The sequence below is a fragment of the Pinus tabuliformis genome, chromosome 4_2 (genome assembly GCF_031772625.1).
Source record: "Pinus tabuliformis cultivar Carrire ecotype Pingquan chromosome 4_2, CPIR1, whole genome shotgun sequence".
Classification (NCBI taxonomy): domain Eukaryota; kingdom Viridiplantae; phylum Streptophyta; class Pinopsida; order Pinales; family Pinaceae; genus Pinus; species Pinus tabuliformis.
This window is the reverse complement of record NC_142304.1, coordinates 1051228779-1051241336: the sequence shown is the minus strand read 5'-3', so window position 1 is coordinate 1051241336 and position 12558 is coordinate 1051228779. Positions and strand designations below refer to the sequence as shown.

The following is a 12558-nucleotide window of genomic DNA, read 5'->3' as shown; positions in this document are numbered from 1 at the left end:
GAGCCTTCTCCTTCAGGTGGATGTTTGGACCCTTCTCCAGACAATTTCTCATTTCTTTCTTGGTACAATATCCTCACCATTTCAGTGAGATCTAAGAAAGCCTTTCTGAAGATTCTTTCTTCTTCTCTTGGATCTGTCTCTAGAGGAATTTCTCCTCCATGCTCAGACATCCTTGAAGCTTCTGCTGAGACTCTTGAGGGTGAAATTGAAGGTGTAGGTGATGGCTCTCTGGCCTTCCTTGACTGAGGATTCTCTCTTTCTCTAGTCAACTGTCCTTCCCCTCTTTTAAGTTTCAACCTGGTAAGCATCAATACTTGCAAGACAGTTAGAAGATCTTTGCTCAAAAACCCTGAGCTCTGATACCAACTTGATCTGAATATGAAACTACTTGAAATTCGTTTGCAAGGTATTCAATTCAGAAATAAACATATTTAAAAGCTTCCCATGTCTTGCAGAAATGAAACACATGAACTTTTTAGCTGATTACAACCCATTTAAGCATAGCAGAATTATTTCTTTTTACTGTTTAACACATAAAAACGAATTTTTTCTGCAAAATAAACCAACCACATATGCACAAGAAGTTGATAAAGCAGTTCACCCCCTCCAGGGTTACGTCTGCTGGGTCCAAAGCCTCCAAATGGGCTTGTCCTTGTTTTTATTAAATGCTCAAATTGAAAATACAGCTGAATAGAAGCATCTACAGGAGAAATAGATGGTAGAAATGGATTCAGAACACATGAATCCTTCAGGATTGACTATTGGATCACCTCCAATGGATACCTGCAACCCTGTACAGTCTTCCCAATACTGGCCCCTGGTGGCTCCTAGAACTTTCACGGCTCCAAAACGTATGCAAATGACCTCTGATGGCTGTAAGACCTGCACCAATGGCTTCAGCAGGTCGAAATTATCCAAAATCAAAAAAAAATTCGTCCAAAACCGACTTTCTGGGCCAAAGTTATGGCCATTTACTCTGGCCAGATAGGCCCGCCAAATGTGGAGCGGCCGCCAAATTTGGCGCCACCGCCAACAGCTCCGCCATGCTAACTGTGGTTACATTAAATGTTGGGTAATGGCCGCCTCGGATTTCGTGCCAGCAGTTTGTGTTGGCGGTTGGGTTAAGCCCACGGTCCCTGGGCGTGGTCATATGGTATGGGGGCTGGCCCCCTTTGTTTTCCCGCTCAAACGAATTTTAAACCATAATAAAACTCCGTTCAGAAATGTTGCCAAGTCTGATGCGCATGGGATAGTGGTAAAGCGTGGGAGTGTGGTAAGGTTGGTCATGTGTTCAAACCCCGTTGCCACCAAACTTTTATATGCACCCATATGCTTCTGCTGACGTCACCCAGGGCCACGTGGCGGCCTCTGGGCCTGCCACGTGGCAGTTTCTGATTGGCCCGCGGAAAAGAATATTCCCTGGAATATTCTTTTTTTAATTTTTTTAAAAAAATTCCAATTTTCTAATGTTTTGGGCAGAATATTGTTTTGGCCATATCTCCCTCATACGGCGACCGTTTTCCGAACCGTTTGCGGCGCCGGAATCAGGAGGACGAGCACTTTCCAGTCGTTCAGCTGTGAACCAGTTATGAGCACTTTGAATTTTGAGCATTTTTACAACACCAAGGACTTGAGCACCTGATCACTATATTTATATCTTGGAGTCTCACACTATGAGGCATTTTGAGTTTATCTTAGAGTCTCATTTTGGGATATTAGTATTGTCTCTGCCACATAGTGTGATAATTTCCTTGAAATGTGTGTGTGTGTGTGTCTATATATATATCTCTCTCTCTCTCTCTCTCTCTCTCTCTCTCTCTCTATATATATATATATATAGATATAGATATAGATATATATATATATATAATTGACTCTGCTTCAAAAATTAAATAAACCTTATGGAGTAGTAAATAAACCTCATTAATGAAGTCTAGATTTAAAAATGATAGGTATTTGAAAATTAAATAAACAAAACACTGATTAAATATCAATCAAATTTTAGCCCACCTTGCTGCAACAGGTGTGTGTCATTTACGGGAGGGTATGCAGTTTAATAGGTGTGTGGCATTTATGGAGAGAGTCTGCAATTTAATGAATGCATCGTCCCCACTTCCAACTAGGTCTGGAATTTAATGTTCTCTAGAACTTTTTATTTTTTATTTTTAAACATATTTGATGATATATTTTTTTAAACATGATAAGTGACATGTAAAATAATTTTCAAACCACAAATTTGACGTCCAAATATTTAGGGTGACTTGGAAATAACACTTACAATATTATGTAGGTAGATTTGGTTTGTTGATTGGTTGGGTTGTTGAGATAATTTCTCAACAAACAATCTCCTTGTTTGGAATCAGTTGGATCTCATAAGTGTCAGAAATATGGGATGTATTTGTGTGATTTGGGGTGTAATTGAAGAATAATTTATGTCTGGTGTGCAATTTCTATTTTCTTTCTTGGTATCAGAGTTGGTAGCTTTGGGTTAACTCCTTAAGGGAGGGCCCAGGAAAATGTGAGAGGAATTTAACTTTTGTTGATGATAGGGAATTAGTTGTGTGGGATAAATGTTTGATGTGGGTGTCTGAATATGAAGATATCGTTCACGAAGATTCGTCAAGGATTGATGACCCATAGTTCTTGGGACATGGCTCATCTCATCAATCACTGTGATAATTCACAATGTGGAATTCTTTGTATAGCGGCCTCTCCAGTTTTGTTGGCTCATTTATTTACAACATATCACAAATGACAATTGTGTAAAGATGGATCATGCGACCCTTTATTAATCATTTGCAATCAACAAGGTGATCTTCTGCATTGATTGAATCATTCGCAACAGAGTCCTCTATTGCATGAATATCCTCCATTTTTTTGCAGTACTGTCTCAACATACTTTATTGCAATATCTGAGCCAAAAACTCTTCTAAAATAGTAACAAAACCCATGCATGAACAGTAAAAACGTAACAGCAAAATAAACAAATCCAGTCTATAATTAAGCACAGGATTATAAGTGGAGAAAACCCTGGGGTAGTTAAATACTCCAGGACTATTAACTACTAATCGGAGAAGAATGATTTACAAAGAAATTGTCTTTTTGCACCATAATGTTGGCAGCAAGAGTTTACAATGTATATCCTATGTTCAAAGCTGTGTCTTGCTGTGACTGAATATTTTTCTGGTTTCTGCCTTTACTCCCTCTTGTCTCCTCGTCCAACGTTGCCAGAGAAACTCTAATAAACACTGGTGAGTTAATTTTGGCCCCTCCTTCACAGTTATTTTCACATGGTCATCCGACCTGTGGCTAATAGATCTCGGTTCCCGTCTTCACATTTCCATGATGCAAATGCTTTGATACCAAAATCATGTCTTAATCTCTGATCCGTGGGTCATGGATCTCTGTTCTGAGCTTGGCACTCCCAGGATGCAAGTGCTTTGATTCCGAAACTATATGTTTTAACACCTGTCCTATGTCCTATGGGTTATGGATCTCTGCTTTCGGCTTTGCATTTCCAGGATGCAAATGCTTTGATACCAAAACTATTTAACTATGGGTCATGGATCTCTGCTTCCGGCTTTGCATTTCCAGGATGCAAATGCTTTGATACCAAAACTATTTAACTAGTGAGAAGAAAGTTTTCTCCAATGGTTTTAGCATATTTTAGAAATCAACGCATTGCCCCGTATTGAATCCTAACTGTAGGCAAGATGGTGTGTTTTCCTGGAAAAATGTTGTGGCATTTATGTGTGCCACTAAAAGCTCCCATAACTGATAATATCTGCGCAAATAATTCTTCTACAGCCTCAAAAAGCGTTGTGCATGAATAGTTTAAAGTGAACAACAAACTACATGAATCCACACCATATATTAAGCACGGGATTATACTGGAGAAGCCCTGTCCGGATAAAAAAATTCGAAGACTATATTAATCGAGAAAGGAATGAATTATAGAATTTGGTAGCAAAGAAATATACAATCTTCTTACACGGTGATGTTGGCAGCAAGTGTTTACGATTTACATCCTCTGTTCAATACTGCGTTGTGCTGTGACTGTGGCATGTTTCAGGCCTCTGCTTTTTATCCATCTCCTTTTCGCTGCTTACTCGTCTGTCCCCGTAACACTGCAGAAGGTAGGGTTTGTAACTGCATTCTTTTTTATAATCCAAAATTGGGTAGTCTTTAAAACCTAGGTTGGAAATTTAGAGTAGAAAATAAGGGGAATTTTGATAAGATTATGATAAAATTTGGTAGAAATTTTTGAGTAATTTGGATCTTATGCTTTCGGAATGAAGCATTCCTAGAAGGGAGGTAATTGTTATGGCCCTCCAGTGAATTTAAGGAGTCCTGGAACTGGAACTACACTAGTAATGGCTGAGAATTAGTATATATTTGGTGTAAATATATGATATTATTATGATCATTGACATGCACAATTGTCTATGATCATTTGATATTGCAATCTTTTGGGTATCAGGAGTTATTCTCCTAGTATCTGAGGAGTCATAGTACAGCTTATCATTATTCTTCTTAGGAATTGTGCTCCTCATTTATATTTGACGTGTTCAGGGTTTATTATGTTCTTTTGGGTGTTTTGGATCAAAGTAGTCTACTCTGATGAAAATTCTATTGATTCCATATTAACAAAGGATCAACAAAATTGGTAGTGCTAATTCTGCCATGGCAAACCCCTCAGCTCCAGGTTGGTTGCTCTATATGAATTGTTGACGTTCATTTTTATCTCAATTCTACAGTAATTCTACAGGTTACAACTCTAAAAATAGTAAACTATGCGACAATTTAGGAAACTGAAAAAGCTAAAAGAAACAATTGTGGGGGTCCAAATGGGATAGGTGGGTGACCACCAACATCCACCTGGATCATTCCTCCCCCCTTAGGAAGTAATGGTCGCCATTGCGTTGAGTTCCTCCATCTGCTAAAATTGTCCTGCAATCTCTGATGTGTCCAGTAATGGTGGGAAGCATGGTCGATGACGGTCCACATTGAACACTTGATGCAGGCGAAGGAATGGAGGAATGATGTGCTCCGAAGCATTGTTCCCCATAGCCTTGGTACTGCTGTAAGGACCTTGTCGGAGTGGTTTGAGCCTCTGACGGGTTCTGGTAAGGCGTTATTTCTGTTGATGCAACCAAACTTTGTTGCCCACCTGAAACTTGTGTGGTACCCCTGTGGGTGAGGAGAAGTTGTTCTTGTGTTCTGTCATGACGGTATCCCTTTGTTGTTGCTGCTGTGTGGAGGAACCCTTTGTGGGGGTCATGGATGTAGCAACGATCTTCCCCTTACTTTGGGAGCGAACCAGACAGAAAATAAATTTCCTAGTTTGTGATATGAGCTTGCTGCCTTTCTTAGCGGTGATCAAATAGGTTGCGGTAGATGGGGCTACCTCTGGTATCCTGTATAATGAATTATCCAAAGAAATAATGACAGCGCAAGGCCTTGACTCATACACAACATGTCACCTCCAGAAGTATGGTTGGCCTAATAGCACATCACAAACATCCAGAGGTGTAACATCACACAATACCTTGTCTGTGAAGGGCTTGATGCTGTAGGGAAGGCAGCACTACTGGCAAACTTTGAGATCTCGTCCTTCATGAAGCCACCTGATACTATACAGCTGTGGGTGTGGTGTAGTCGGTAGGCCCAACCGCTTGACGAAAAGATGTTCCCCCTCCTCTAGATCTTCGGCCTCATTTTTCTGGATCTTCGCTGTGGCAACAGTGGCGCTGGGATCCGCATCAATGATCTACTTCCCTTTGCCATTCCCCTTGTCGGGTTCTCGCTCCGCGTTAGAATATGTATCTAATTCGGAAGCCTTCAACTCGGCCACCAGCGACTGCTTGGTCCGACACTCACTTGTGTTATGAGTGGGACTCTTGTGGAACTCACACCACTTTCCTGTGTCCTCCTTTGGCTTCGTGGTGTTGTTCTTTTCTTGCAGCTTCGACGGGTTGTCTTGGGTCACCCTGCCTTGGCTTTGTCCTTTGGGATTCGGATTTGCAGATCCAAAGTCTCGCTTCTTTTGTTTGAACTTTTGCTTGATTTCGATAGCGTATCGGTATGCTGTGCCAAGTGAGGAAATGTTCAAGAACTCCATCTCTTCCTGGCTGTATCTATGTAGGCAACCGCGGTATTTGAGCACCAGCTGCAGCTCAGAATCTTTGATACCAAACTGTGTGCGAAGGGTATGAAAAATGTTTGTGAACTCCGCACATCTTGATCTCATTCCTGCCACAGTGTGGTCCATTTGATGTATTTGTCCTCATAGCTTTTGACAGGGTAGTACTGCTCCTTGACGGCATCTCGGAATGAATCCCAAGTGGGTGCGGCTGAAAATAGTGAGCCTGTGCTTTCATCCTTCTCCTCATAGTAGGTTTCCCACCAGTCCTTGACGTGGGGGGATGCTTTGAGAAGAGCGAAAACAATCTTTTTCCAACTTGAAAAATCATGAATAGAAAAATAACCCTCTAGCAGATTTAACCATTTATCTACAACATCTGCGTCTATTTCACCCTCGAAGATGGGGATTCCAAAATTAACTTGTACCTTAAATGGCGTGGCGTTTCCAAAGTAGCTGCTGGAAGCCGATGCGTCACCTCTGGGTAGCCGCTGAGGAATCTGCGCAAAGTTATCCATCATCGCGTTCTTTTTCCACTCGAGGGCTTCTTCGAGCAAGATCTTGATAGGATCTCTTGCCCCCTGGTCTTTCTTCTCATCCGCCATGGGAGGCTGTCAAGATTTGCGAGGCTGGTATTGCAAAGGTTCGACCAGTTCAAGCCCTAACTCCTTATATCCTGACCTCGTTGAGGACAGGCAAAGAAAAATAGAGAAAAAGCAGATCGCTCTGATACCACTGATCCAGATTTAAACACGAACGCAACAATATACAGAGATAACCATATACACAAAGATGCAGTGAAAATAATACTTCATTTCATTAATGGAAAATATCGAAATATGCTTACAACCAGAAATGGAAAGAAACCAGCTAGGGCGATGGTAGCTTATCTTTGAGAAGAGATGTGGTTGCTACATGCCTCTGCATTGTTTTGAACTGTGTTAAAACGAGGCTCGAAGGCCTATTTATTATTGAGAAATAATGGAAAACCATTCACATTCAAAAACCTAACCCTAGAAGATGAAACGCCAAATTGTGGGCCCCGTTTTGGGTAAATTGGTACATCAATTTCTCGGGGACGTAACTTTTGGCATACGATCTCCGTTTGACGCGTACGTTAGCTTGTTAGGAAGATCTATCCAAGCACTACCACATTGGGAAGCAACATTGGTCCATGGACCTATGTTGCCCCAAATTTCCCAAAAAAATGTCATTTAGGGCCTCAAAACGGCTCCGAAAGTTCAGGACCTGAAAACTGCTAAAAATAGTAAACTATGCGACAATTTAGGAAACTAAAAAAGCTGAAAGAAACAATTGTGGGGGTCCAATTGGGATAGGTGGGTGACCACCAACATCCACCTGGATCAATTCATGGGATGCATAGCTATAAAAATCATCAGATCAAAATGTTTGCAAGAGATCAGGAGACCCATATCTACAATTAAGTTTCTGTATCAAACCATACTAAAGCAACAATATCAAATAAGGAGGAGACATTACATAAGAAAGTCTCCAAGACTTGCTAATATTGCTTGTCATGGTATGAAAAATCTGGTTTACCTCTGTATCAGATCTGTAAAGATCTTAGAATGAGATCCAGACATATTAATGTGAAAATTTCTGTGTATATTAGATATAAAAGATTTGAGTTTTGGGTTATCAAAGCTATAGATTGAGAACTACATGGATTGCTTGATAGGATGGTTGGTTCGATTTGTATATGAGGATTGCTAGCTTCTTTGTGGTGGTAGTGTGAGATCAATTGGGAATTGCTACTCGTTTCATACTTCAAGAGGGAAATGAATTTCCCAATGATGGCGGTGATGAAGGAACCCAGCAAAAGCACAGAGAATAGCATAGCTGATTGAATAAAAAAATCAATTGTGTAAATACAAATAACACACCCTACAAAGTGATGTCTTCTTTTTCTGTAAGGTTATCATTTTATCAGTATTTATAGAACATAAATAGTTAGCAAAGCTACAAATGTGAAATGTTAATTGGTCTCTGTTAGTCAATTCCAGTTTGTGCCCATATGGAATACTGTCCAGCGTGTTTCTTTGCAAAATAACAATTGGTTTTCTGCAGTATGAAGGAGCTGCAGCAGAAGATGGCCGGAAGCCAAGCATCTTTGACACTTTCACTCACAGGGAAGGTCTGTTTCATCACATATCTTCATTCATCCCTTCATTTGCATTCTACCCAGTTCCTTACTTTACTTTGGGACTTTCAAGGCCAAGGCTAGAAGTGAGCTGTTGTTTGTTTTAACTGTATTGTTAGGGATTACTGTGGATTGAGGTAAGGGAGATGTAGCTGTTGATAAATACCGTCATTACAAGGTATTATTATCTGCAAATCTAAGAAAATTAAATGTCACTAGGACAACCTATATGCAGTGGCTACTTGTAATCCATCCTCAAGCTTTATGTGCATGTCCAACCCCATTATTGTTGTTTTCATACTAATTTATCAATAGTTAAACTCCTAGATGATTTGGGTATCAACTTGATGCAAAAATTCATGTGGGTTTTGAAGGAGGATATTGATCTAATGTTTGCGATGGGAGTAGATGCCTTTAGATTTTCAATCTCATGGCCTAGGCTTATACCTGGTATATTTCTGTTTGAGCTCTGACCACATGTTTAATCCTGAGAATTTAGTAAACACTCAATGGACAATGGTAGGAAATAACTATTTCACATATATTGATGCAGATGGCGAAGGACCCATCAACCCAAAAGGCGTTGAGTACTATAATAACCTCATAAATGAGCTTTTGTCCCATGGTAGTATTTATTGACAAACTTGTCTCTCTACTTTGTTTTTATTCCTGTGACTATCATCCTCAAAATTGTTAATCGTTTCACAATGCATGTCTCAGGCATTCAACCACATGTGACATTGTACCACTTTGATCTGCCCCAAGCTCTGTAAGATTCCTATGGAGGTTTCTTAAATCCACAGATTGTGTAAACATCTTATGTCATCTCCTGTTCTTTTTTTTCTTCCCATGTGGGTTGACACACAAGTCAAAGGATCAATTTATTGGTGCATTAATAATCTTATGGTTAGAGAATCAAACTTTTCTAATCTACTTCGATCTTATGCAGGGATGATTTTAAAGGTTATGCAGATGTGTGTTTCAGAGAGTTTGGTGATCGAGTGAAATATTGGTCCACTTTCAATGAGCCCAATGTTTTTGGCACTGCAGGATATGATGACGGTGTTTTCCCACCTCAAAGATGTTCCCAACCATTTGGAAATTGTACTACTGGAAACTCAATTGTTGAGCCATATATTGTTGGTCACCATGTTTTGCTATCACATATAGTTGTTGTGGAGCTGTACAGGAAAACCTATCGAGTTCTTTTCCTCTCTGATCTATGTTCATCTCCATTCATTCTATGAGATTTTATAAATTTCTCGATGAATGCAGGAAAAGCAAAAGGGCTAGATTGGATTAATAATCTTAGTACATTGGATGATACCTCTCACCAATAAATCCATAGATGTGGCTGCTACTCAAAGAGAAAATGATTTTATGGTGGGATGGTGAGTGATTTCTTTAACAATGAATTTTCAAGTTAACTTATGTTTCTAGAACCTTGTGTACCATAGAGGAGTCTCACCAATTGTTATTTCTCCTCTTTTTCAGTTTGGGTTTTCGTAGTAATTTTAGTACATCGGATGATACCTCTTACCAATAAATCCACAGATGTGGCTGCTACTCAAAGAGAAAATGATTTTATGGTGGGCTGGTGAGTGATTTCTTTAACAATGAATTTTCAAGTTAACTTATGTTTCCAGAACCTTGAGTACCATAGAGCAGTCTCACCAATTGTTATTTCTCCTCTTTTTCAGTTGGGGTTTTCGTAGTGATTCAAATAATTAATAGCTATATTGTTGAAGTGGATGCAAATAGGTGTACTTTTGTTTGGTTGAGGGCAGACAACCACCCTGAATTAATTTATTTTTCCAAAATCTAGGCTTTTAGACCCATTTGTTTCTGGAGACTATCCAGGGAGCATGAGGAATATAGTGGGTTCTCGATTACCTTCATTTACAAAGGAACAGGCTCAAAAGTTACAAGGGTCATTGGACTTCATTGGTGTCAATCACTATGTTACCAGGTATTGTTTTGATGTTCCAAGAAAAGGTGAACTTATGTCAAGAGACTATGCTCAAGATATGTCCATTGGAACTGCAGGTACGAGAGTCATTCTCACAAATAGATTTAACTCAATAAATCTCATCTTCTAACAGCCTTTCAACTTGGCCTCCTTAAATCTATGAAGAATAACATTACTGTCTTCAAATCATAAAGGAAAATGGTTTTGATCCGTTGAAGTTTTATGTTATTTTAAATTCAAAAGTGATACATTGCAAGAACATTGGTATTAAGAACATTTTATGGCTGTTCTGTACTGCTTGATGAATGCAGTGGAATGAGATGGAATTCCCATCAGCTTTGATGTAAGAAGATTTTGAAGAATCACATGTCCTATTATAATCATATGTTTTCTTTTTCTTTTTAGCAGGAGCTTTTTATAAATATGAGTATGTAGATTTTTACAGTTCGATAGAAATTTTGGATTTAAACTATGCCTTAGTTTAGAAACATAATTCTAAACTAAGAGACAAATAGAATCAAAAAATTCGACTAAACTTTTTATAAATTTTAAACAATATGTTCTAAGTATGTTTATATCCTAGCAAAAAAATATTTACCTCATGCTGAAATTTGTGGCAGAGATCATTTTTGGGTATGCCAGTTGTACCACAAAGCATGCAAGAAGTGCTTGAATATATTGAGGACCGTTCCCATAATATTCCTATTATTGTGCATGAAAATGGTGGGCACTCTTCTTATGTTATTCCTCTACCACAAGTTTGGTTTTCAGGTCCTCGATGAGAGCTCTCTATACACTTAAGATTTATGCAGGTTCAAGAAAATATACGCAGATTGGTGCTACACTTTTTGATCATTGACCATCTAATTATTTTGGACTAAAAATATTAGCTTTCATGTCTGGACAGGATTTTTAGAGCCTAATAATTCTTCTATTCCCCTTTCTAAGGCTTTGAATGACAAATTTAGGATGGATCTCCATCAAGAGGTCCTTCAGTATGTGCTTGCAGCAGTAAGGTATACCATTTCTGAAACATAAAACGTGTAATCATTGTGGCGGGAATTTGTGAAATGATGAATATCTCTTAGAAGTAAAATGTTTATTCATTGTGGCAGGAATTTGTGAAATGATGAATATCTCTCAGAAATAAAACGTTTATTAATTGTGGCAGGAATGGGTTAGACATCTGTGGATACTTTATATGGTCTTTCCTAGATGACTTTGAAGTTTTGAGTGGTTACACTTGGCGTTTTGGTCTTCATTATGTGGACTTAAATGACTTTGAAGTTTTGCGTAGTTACACTTGGCATTTTGGTCTTCATTATGTGGACTTCACTGAAAATTTGAAGCGGTATCCCAAACTATCTGCTCATTGGTACAAGAGTTTTCGCTCATTGGTACAAGAGTTTTCTGCAGAGGCGGGAAAGCAGGGAATCAATACTTGAATATCAAATTCTACTCAACACCTACCCTCCTATGAACGTCTCATAGAACTAAGAATTGAAACTCAATTTTATGAAAACAATGTGGTATATTTTAGGCATGATTTTCTTATACAAATTTGATATTTATGTTTATATTCACTTCCAAAAATGCTTTTATAGCATTTAATATATGATGTTTATGGTAGGAAACAATGTATTAAAAAATCTCAATTGTTTTTTTTATTTTTGTTTTTTAAGTTAGGATAGATCATGTAAGTGTTAATGGATGTTATTTTTTTCATTATCTTTATCATCATCACCATATTGGAATTTTCTAAAATTTCACTAGCTATCTCCAAATTGTTCTTTGGACCCTTACAAATTGTTCAATATTATATTTTTTTATTCTAGAGGCATCCTAGTCTTAAAGTGATATTTGAAACAAACTTTATGAGTCGTATACTTCAAAATACGAGCTTTTGTGCTTCATGTTTGCCACAAGCAAAATCACGGCAGCTTAAATTATGAAATATTGAATGACAATCTTGGTTTTCTTAGAAAATATGACTCTAGTGCTTGCTAGCTGGTTTATTATTTTTCAATAGTCGTTGTTGGTGTGCCTAATGAGTATTCCTCATTATCTACACATATATGCCTTGTCTATTATTGTGGAGGTTGTTGAATCTTAGTTGGATATGAGAGATTCTCTCCAACAAGATTTTCTCCTAGAATAGAATGTGGAGTTAAGTTGTTGTTGGCTTGAAGTCTCAATGGAATAGTATATTTATCTTTAGTCGAAAACATCCATGTCTAAATTCACATTGAACTAGATGGAATAAACAATTCAACGTGTTTATGTGTG

At 38.4% G+C, this 12558-nt stretch overlaps 1 pseudogene; it reads left to right on the top strand.

Annotated features, from left to right (window-relative positions):
• The first annotated feature begins 1075 nt into the window (after positions 1–1075).
• On the top strand, positions 1076–10412 carry LOC149173215 (putative beta-glucosidase 6; annotated as a pseudogene).
• Positions 10413–12558: the final 2146 nt, after the last annotated feature.